This window comes from Ranitomeya variabilis, chromosome 4, assembly GCF_051348905.1.
Source record: "Ranitomeya variabilis isolate aRanVar5 chromosome 4, aRanVar5.hap1, whole genome shotgun sequence".
Classification (NCBI taxonomy): Eukaryota; Metazoa; Chordata; class Amphibia; order Anura; family Dendrobatidae; genus Ranitomeya; species Ranitomeya variabilis.
In genome coordinates, this window is record NC_135235.1 from 397401521 (window position 1) to 397408547 (window position 7027).

The following is a 7027-nucleotide window of genomic DNA, read 5'->3' on the forward strand; positions in this document are numbered from 1 at the left end:
TCTCCTGCACAAACCCGACAGGATATGAGACATGGTTTACATACAGTAAACCATCTCATATCCCCATTTTTTTTGCACATTCCACACTACTAATGTTAGTGTGTGTATGTGCAAAATTTCAGCGCTGTAGCTGCTAAAATAAAGGGTTAAATGGTGGGAAAAATTGGCGTGGGCTCCCGCGCAATTTTCTCCGCCAGAGCGGTAAAGCCAGTGACTGAGGGCAGATATTAATAGCCAGGAGAGGGTCCATGGTTATTGGCCCCCCCGTGGCTAAAAACATCTGCCCCCAGCCACCCCAGAAAAGGCACATCTGGAAGATGCGCCTATTCTGGCACTTGGCCACTCTCTTCCCACTCCCGTGTAGCAGTGGGATATGGGGTAATGAAGGGTTAATGCCACCTTGCTATTGTAAGGTGACATTAAGCCAGATTAATAATGGAGAGGCGTCAATTATGACACCTATCCATTATTAATCCAATTGTCTGAAAGGGTTAAAAAACACACACACACATGATTTAAAAGTATTTTAATGAAATAAACACAGTGGTTGTTGTAATATTTTATTGCTCTCTCAATCCATCAGGAACACCCTCGCTTGGCAACATAATAAACGCACAAGATACATACCTTCTGCTGAACTGTCAGGTCCAACAAGGTAATCCATCTGAAGGGGTTAACTAATATTACAGGCACGAGCTGCGATAAACCACTCGCTCGTGCCTGTAATCCCCGGGTGCTGAACGGAAAGCAGAGTGATCTATACTTACATTGAGTCACGGTGATGCGCCCCTGCTGGATGTTCTCATGAACTGCAGCCTGGGAACTTTTTCCCACGCTCCAGGTCATATGAGGACATCCAGCAGGGGGCGCATCACCGCGATTGAAGGAAATGTAGGTCAATGACCTACATTTCCTTCATTCTCCGGGGAATTACAAGCACAAGCACACCGCTGCATTAGCAGGGCTCCTGCTTGTAAATTATTTTAACCCCTTCAGATGGATTACCTCGTGGGACGAGATGGGTCAGCAGAAGGTATGTATATTGTGTGTTTATTGTTTTGCCAAGCGAGGGTTTCCTAATGGATTGAGAGAGCAATAAAATACTAAAACAACCGCTTTGTTTATTTCATTAAAATACTTTGTAATCATGTGTGTGTGTGTTTTTTAACCCTTTCAAACAATTGGATTAATAATGGATAGGTGTCATCATTGACGCCTCTCCATTATTAATCTGGCTTAATGTCACCTTACAATAGCAAGGTGGCATTAACCCTTCATTACCCCATATCCCACCACTACAGGGAGTGGGAAGAGAGTGGCCAAGTGCCAGAATAGGCGCATCTTCCAGATGTGCCTTTCTGGGGTGGCTGGGGGCAGATGTTTTTAGCCACGGGGGGGCCAATAACCATGGACCCTCTCCTGGCTATTAATATCTGCCCTCAGTCACTGGCTTTACCATTCTGGCGGAGAAAATTGCGTGGGAGCCCACGCCAATTTTTTCCGCCATTTAACCCTTTATTTTAGCAGCTACAGCGCGGAAATTTTGCACATACACACTACTAACATTAGTAGTGTGGAATATGCAAAAAAAATGGGGATATGAGATGGTTTACTGTATGTAAACCGTGTCTCATATCCTGTCGGGTTTGTGCAGGAGAAATGAAAAGCCGGCAATTGAATTACCGGCTTTTCACAGAGATCGCGCTGAAGTAAATATAAATACAGACTATATATATATATATGTGTCTCAATGACATATATATATATATATACTGTATCTATGATTTACCGAACATTTGAGCACATAAATCCATTAGATGTCGGTTTTGCAAGCCTGCGAGAAAAACTCGCAGTACGGATGCCATACAGATTACATACGGAGGATGCCATGCGCAAAATACGCTGACACACCCTGACTATGGATCACTATTTTGGGAACATTTCTCCGTATTACGGCCGTATTACGGACGTATAATACGTTCCGTATTGTCTTACGCTGAGTGTGACGCCGGCCTTAGACTCAGCTGCAGGCTGAGTCTAACAGGCCACCGTAGCTGGCAGACCCGGAGGTCATCACATGACCTCTGGCCGCTGGGACAATGCGGGATCCCCCGTAATGTGATCAGATTTCATCACAGGAGGCTTCGGAGAGGTGAGAGTAGCAGGGGTCTCCTTCTGCTATCTTCTAAATGCCGCAATCGTGGCATCTAGAAGATCGCAAAGGGGTAACATCATTGGGACCTGATGTAATCAGATCCCGATCATGTCATCTGTCAGAGCAAGTGCTCTGCACAGGAATCGCAGCGCTTGCAGGACACTTGGGTTCCTGAGCGCTGCTAGACCACCCACCGTTCATAAACGTTGGCGCTGCACAAAGCCCTGCTAGCGCTGATGTATATCTACCGTGGGCGTCACAAAGAGGTTAAAATTGCATTGCAATTGGATATCAATCGCACTGCATTCTGATGTAAATCGGATTGTACTCGCATGACACTTGCATTACACCCATGTGACTCGGCCGTGAGAATCGGACCAATTTTTTTATACGTTTAGTGTGACTCCAGCCTAACTGTAAAACTTTGTAGCTCATTTAGACACTATAACCATAAGACTTGTGCTCTACAGCAAATCTGGCCATGACACATGTTGCAGCTGCTACTTGACGGCACAATGTAGGTGACTGCGGATGCTTTGCAACATGAAATTCATAAAAATTTTAATAATTCGGATGTTTTGCCACTTGTGGGTTGCAGAGGAATCCCATGCACTTACATTACCATACAATGTAGCATCGACATATCGAAATGTTTGGTCACACCACATTTGTTGCAGCCAAAGTTGCTAAATAGGCTTTGCCGTATTCTTTTGTACCACGTAATGTGACCAGAACTGTCAAGATTCCTCTGAAATTTCTGTAATACGTCACAGTACAGTGGACAATTTGGTGGTTTTGATCCACAGTACAGGGCAGTGTGTAGAAGGTTCAAAGACCAATGTTACAAGGCAGCAATGTTCATCAATGTGTGGCTTATACCAGGGCCACTGAAGAAATCAGTAATCTGCTCAGTCACTGAAGCACATTGTAAATGTTATACAGGTAATGAAAACATCACGTGAAGAATGAGTTAATGTTCCCTAACCCTTATAGTTTCTGTGAAACAGTTACGTATGACAGCATGGGTGCAGATGGCGAACTGTTATTGTGCCCTGGTAATAGATCCCCAGGGAACAGACATTTAACACTAATTAGGTGGAAGGGAAGCAACATATAAAATATTAGTGTGTGATGCCAAGTTGTTATTTTACTTCCTTGTCATAGCTCATGATATTGTACTCCTCTTGCATTCGATTATTTCCATGAGATTTGTGCCTTTTTCATCCCTTCTTTGTTATCCATTAAGCTTTCATAATGTCATCAATGAATGGAGACGGCATGCACAGCTATGAAGCTCTAACCAGCGAGACAATTCCTACTGCTCCACCCCATAGCTTTCCACTTTATCATGTTCCTCCAGTTCCTCCTGGATATAATGGTCCATCTGCTGCCCAGATGTGGAAGGTCCCCACCGTGGCTCCGCAGTGGAGCTTTGCTGCTGTCATTCCTCAAATTACAGAATCCTCAACCTTTTACAAAACCTTTCTCAAAGGCAAACCTAAGGCTCTTGGGGTGAGTGATTCGATTTTTAGGTTTTGAACTAACCATAGAAGACAATTATGAATGCGATATACCCATTAATCCAGCACAAATTGGTCAAATATAATAACTAGTGATGAGCAAGTATATTCGTTGCTCGGGTGGTCTCCGAGTATTTGTGACTGCTCGATTTATTTTTCATTACTGCATGATTTGCGGCTACTAGACAGCTTTATTACAAGTTGGGATTCGCTAGCAACTAGGCAACCCCCACATGTACTCAGGCCGGCTAGCAGCTGTAAATCATGTAGCTGCATAAACAAAAACTAAAGCTCCAAGCAGTCACAAATACTTGGAGACCACCCGAGCGTGCTCGGAAAAACCCGAGCAACGAGTATACTCGCTCATCACTAATAATAACCAGAGATGAGTGAATCTGGTGAGATTTGAATTCTCCAACTCACGCAGATTTTCCTGGGAAATTCTATTTGCAGAGAAGATATTCTTTGCAAATTGAAAGTTCCTTTTTATGCTCTTGGGTCTTAAAACACCCCAGAGCATAATGAATGTTTGATGGTGGATTCAAAACTTAAAAATTAATACTCCCTGTTCACTTCACAGGATACCAGCTTCTTGCTGCCCACCGCCTGGTCCTCAAGGCCTTTTCTTTTTGCTATCAGTTGCCATATCTCTGGTGTCTTCACTCTGGATTGAAAATTCCAGGCACAACTAGGCTTCAGAGGTTCCTGTGCATCGTAAGGTCGCAAAGTCATGATGTCACAATGTGTTCCGAAACCTTATGGCATGCAATGACCTCCAAGGCCTGGTCACGACCAGGAATTGCATTGTAGAGTGAAGACACAAAAGATGCGGCACACGACAGCGGTTGGGGAGGTGAGCGATGACTTATTGATTTTTTTTCATCATTTGCCAGTTTTCCAAAGTTCAGCCATATGGCGAAGCAAATTACAAAAATCCATATTCTGTAGACTACAGGTTTGAAAAATTTTTTTTGGAATAGAACGCAATTCAACTAATAAATATGCCCATCTCTAATAGCAATACGTCTGTGTCATGTCGGACCCTGTTCAGAACAGGTCGTCCAACAGACAGCGGTAATTCCGCTTTTGTCCACTGTGCGCTCATTGGCGTCGGCTAGATTTTATCTAGCTGGTCCAGGGTTAATTTACCTAGTGCTCGGATTGGAAGCTGGGCCATGCCCACTGCCTATAAATAGTTCTCCTGAACATTGGGCGTCGCCGATTATAGCTTCTGTCTTGTGCGTGGTTATCTCGGTCTGGAGTGGTGAGCTAGTAGTTGGAGTATCGTTGCTGGTGGTGTATTTCCCTTTGTCTTATTTTCTCCTTCCCATATTTGTATTTGTTTTGCCCTTTGCACTTATAGTGTTTTCCTGAGTGACTGCGGCGTGGTGCTTATTTTTCCGTTATCCTTGTCTGTGCTTACTGTGGTTATTGGAGGGAGATCTCTTCACTGGGTGGTTGGGTGGTGTTTTCAGCCTAGGGTTGAAACAGGAGATAGGGCGAGGGTGGAAGCTCAGACATGCACGCCATCAGTGTAAACTCTGGGTAGAGGGTCAGTCAGGGTTTCCCTAGTCTGAGGGAAATCGCAGGGGCCCGGGTTTTTAGCTCTTTCCTACCTAGATCTCCCGTGACATTATAATCGGCCTTAAGAGAGAGAGAAAAAAAAAACAGGGTTTCTTTCTTTTTTTGTCATGGATCCCATGACTTCCATAACTCGCCGGTTGGAGGCGCCGTCCCTACAGGTCACTGAGTTGAGGGGGGCAGTGCAGCAACAGGGACTAGCATTATCAAATGTGCAAGCTGGATCGACAGGTAGAGTTGCTGAGCCTAAGTTTCCTTTGCCTGAAAAGTTTGCTGGGGAACACAGTAAATTTGTTTCTTTTCGTGAAGCTTGCAAACTATATTTCCGTATGCGCCCGATCTCCTCGGGTAATGAGGCTCAGCGGGTGGGCCTGGTGTTGTCATTATTAAATGGGGATCAAGCATGGGCGTTTTCTTTGCCATCTGATTCCGCTGCATTTGACTCTGTGGAGAGTTTTTTTTTCTTCTCTTGGAAACATTTACGACGAGCCTGACAGAATGGCTCTAGCTGAATCTAAGATACGCACTATTCGCCAGGGGCAGCGAGTTGCAGAGGAATACTGTTATGAATCTCGCCGCTGGGCAGTCGACACACAGTGGAATGATCCAGCGCTGCGGAGTCAGTTTATTCATGGGGTTTCTGGAAGGGTAAAAATGCCCTTCTGATGTACGAGACTCCTGCTTCTTTAGATTCCGCTATGAGTCTGGTTGTTTGCATTGATCGCCGTTTGCGTCAGGGGGAGCATGAGACCACGCCTATGGGAGAGGGTTTCGGTTCACGTGAGGTTGCTGCAGGTGAGCCCACGGAGCCTATGCAAATCGTAGGGGTGTCACATATGAAGCGTCAAGCCCCTGAGCTCAGGAAGCAGGGAGCCTGTTTTTACTGTGGTAAAACTGGTCATTTTGTTAACATCTGTCCTCAGCTGTCTAAGAAAAACGCAACGGTGGAAAACTTCTAAGCTCAGAGGGTGTGGAGGAGTCCAATCTGAGCTTATGTGTATCCTCCATGATGGTTTCTCAGTGCATGCTCCCTGCCAAAGTTGTTGTCGCTGGCAGAGAGCTGCCAATCACTGTTTTTGTGGATAGTGGGTCTGCCAAAAATCTCATTGATGAGGAGTTTGCACGCACTGCTGGTTTTAGGATCGATAAACTGCCTCATCCTACCCGCGTGGTCACCATCAATTCTGCTCTTCTCCCACAGGGGGAGATTACTGAGTTTGTGGCTGAGGTTAAACTCCACATTGGGGTTCTTCATTTCGAGCAGGTTACATGTAAGGTGCTCAAGAGTCCTCCGGCACAATTGGTTCTGGGTTTTCCATGGATGTCTACACACAACCCGGTGATTGACTGGAAAACTCAGGACATAATTCAGTGGAGTGATTTCTGTCAGGAGAATTGCTTGGCCACATGTGTTTCTGCTGTGACTTCAAGCATTCCTGAGTCACTTCTGGATTTTGTGGATGTGTTCTCTGAGAAGGGTTGTTCAGAGTTGCCACCACATCGCCCCTATGACTGTTCTATCAGGTTTAAACCAGGGGCCAAGTTGCCTAAAGCAAGGATGTTTAACATCTCCGGTCCGGAGAGACAAGCGCTTAAGGATTACATTGCTGAAAGTTTGAGCAAAGGGCACATCAGGCCTTCATCCTCTCCTGTGGCAGCAGGGTTCTTCTTCGTTAAGAAGAAAGATGGTGGACTACGGCCGTGTCTGGATTTCAGGGAGTTAAACCAGATTACGGTTCGTGATCCATACCCTATGCCATTGATACTGGAT